Source organism: Hyperolius riggenbachi, unplaced genomic scaffold (genome assembly GCF_040937935.1).
Source record: "Hyperolius riggenbachi isolate aHypRig1 unplaced genomic scaffold, aHypRig1.pri scaffold_134, whole genome shotgun sequence".
Lineage (NCBI taxonomy): Eukaryota > Metazoa > Chordata > Amphibia > Anura > Hyperoliidae > Hyperolius > Hyperolius riggenbachi.
The window spans coordinates 41,717-44,834 of NW_027152350.1; positions in this window are offsets into that span (position 1 = coordinate 41,717).

A 3,118-nucleotide genomic window follows, 5' to 3' on the forward strand; every position below is an offset into this window, starting at 1 on the left:
CGACGCCGCGCCACTCAATGCCCTCTCACGCCGCCCATTGGAGGAGAGCGACGGGGGGCGGGGCTAAAACCAGAGCTGCTCTGTCTGACTAGAAGAGTGTATGCGGGGCACGTGACGCGGCCTCCATCTTGTCAGACGCGCTGTGCATATTAAATCATAAGCCCGAAACTATTCATAAAGATGAAGAACATGATAAAATACCATACCTCCTAACTTTTTGAGATAAGAAAAAGGGACACTTCAGCCACGCCCCTAATCATGCCCCCACACACATACCATAAAGATTTCATAAGAAAAATATGTTGTTTTATAAGTCAAACCACACTGGTCCTTTGTATCCTGGTTAATTTTCCTTCATGTTAAAACATGAAAATAAGTAATATATCAATTTGAAGAGTGAGAATAAAGTAGAGTTAACCAGTTCGCATTCAGTCGGTTTTCACTTTATGCATCCGAGCAATGTTCACCTCCCATTCATTAGCCTATAACTTTATCGCTACTTATCACAATGAACTGATCTATATCTTGTTTTTTCCGCCACCGATTAGGCTTTCTTTGGGGGGTACATTTTACTAAGAGCCACTTTACTGTAAATGCATTTTAACAGGAAGAATAAGAAAAAAACTGAAAAAAATCATTATTTCTCACTTTTCGGCAATTATAGTTTTAAAATAATACATGCCTCCATAATTAAAACCTACGCATTGTATTTGCCCATTTGTCCCGGTTATTACACCGTTTAAATTATGTCCCTATCATAATGTATGGCGACAATATTTTATTTGGAAATGAAAGTGCATTTTTTCCATTTTGCATTCATCACTATTTACAAGCTTATAATAAAAAAAAAAAAAATAGAAATATTTTATCTTTACATAGATATTTAAAAAGTTTAGACCCTTAGGTAAATATTTGTGTTTTTTTTATTGTAATGTTTTTTGTTTTTTATAATTAAACATTTTATGTTGGTATTTTTGGGAGGGTGGGATTGAAATTGAATTTTTTTTTTGTAAATATGTGTATTTTTATTTTTATTTAACATTTAGATGTAGTTTACTTTTTGGCCACAAGATGGCAGCCATGAGTTTGTTTACAGTGACATCACTCTAAGAGTAACACGTACGCTTAGAGCGACGTAGGGTAACATAGGAAGCAGAAAAAGCGTAGCTTCCGAGAGAAGCTGTCGCTTTTTTGCACCTCCCAGTCATTTGCCAATAACTTATCACTACTCATCACAATGAATTGGTCTATATCTTGTTTTTTCCGCCACCAATTAGGCTTTCTTTGGGTGATACATTTTGCTAAGAATTATTTTATTCTAAATCCATCTTAACAGGAATATTAAGAAAGAAATGGTGAAAAAAATCATTATTTCTCAGTTTTTGGCCAATACAGTTTGAAATTAATACATGGTACCGTAATTAAAACCCATGTATTTTATTTGCCCATTTGTCCCGCTTATTACACCATTTAAATTATGTCCCTATCACAATGTATGGCGCCGATATTTTATTTGGAAATAAACGTGCATTTTTTCAATTTGCGTCCATCACTATTTACAAGCCCATAATTTAAAAAATTATATTAATATACTCCTTTGACATGCTTATTTAAAAAGTTCAGACCCTTAGGTAACTATTTATGTTGCTTTTTTTTTAAATTGTAATTTTTTTTTAAATTAAAAATTTTATTTGGGTAATTTGTGGTGTGGAAGGTAAACAGCTAATTCTAAATGTAAAATACTGCATTTGTTTAATAAAAAAAAAAGATGTGGGTGTAGTTTTACTATTTGTCCACAAGATGGCCACAGTCTAAAAGTCCTGGAAGCATACGATCAGGCTTCCAGGACGCATTAGGAGGACTGGAAACTTTTTGTGAATCAGAAAAACAGCAGCCTCTGTTAAGAGGCTGTCGGTTTTTCTGTGGGGGGCTTCGATCAATGAATGGGATCTATAATCCCATTCATTGATCTCTGGGCTAACGGCCGGCGGCGGGAGCGCGCGGCTCGCAGGAGCACACGCGGCCCAACTGGACGAGAATGTTCATCCAGTTGGGCCTAAGTGGTTAATTATTTTTTAGTAGAAAAATACATATATTTACATATATCTAAATCAGTGCAGAAAGAAGGACAAATGAGGAGGAAAAAGGGAAAGAGGGCACCTACTAAAGGGCGCCGGACCAAAAGATAACTCAAAATTTTAATATCAGCCGTCGCGCTCTTTCCATAGGGTGCCGAACCAAAAGCAAATGTTATTAATCTAACTAAAAATCACATTTTCAGCCCGTCGTACTCCTACCACAGGGCACCAGACCATACGGTAACTCTAACTTTTATTATCAGCCCGTCGCGCGCTTATTATCAGCCCGTTTGAAAATGGCATCTCAACTGCCAACAAAATACTGCACGCATTGCGCAAATTGCTGCAACCTAAAGAGTAGAACTCGGGCATATTTAAAATGATTTAAATATACCCCCAAATTCTACTTATGGCCTCCTCCACCTCCCCTACAGCCATACCAAGCCTCACCAAAAAGGTAAAGAGCATAAGAGTGCAAACAAAACAAAGAAAATGCTGGCCGACAATTGCCATTCCAGAAATACCAATAGCACTAGCAAAGACCCAGAACTGTGATTTACATGTTCATCGCAGTGCTGTTACTAATAAAAAAAAGGAAACAAATCGATTTTTAGATCGAAAAGTGCTGTATAAGGGCCCTAATTAGTTGTTCTCTTCTAAGACATTTTTATATTAATTTGTGGCACATTACTTTAGGTAAGGTAATTTAAAATTATATTATCAGCCCATCTTGGTCATGCCACAGGACGCCGGACCAAAAGGTAACGCAAAATTATATTATCAGCCCGTCGAGCACCTACTAATGGGCGCCGGACCAAAAGGTAACTCAAATTTTTTTATCAGCCAGATGCGCTCTTTCCACAGGGTGCCGGACCAAAAGCAAATGTAACTAATGTAACTAAAAATTATATTTTCAGGCCGTCACGCTCCTACCACAGGGCGCCGGACCAAAAGCAAATGTAACTAAAAATTACATTTTTAGGCCGTCACGCTCCTACCACAGGGCGCTGGACCAAAAGTTAACTCAAAATTATATTATC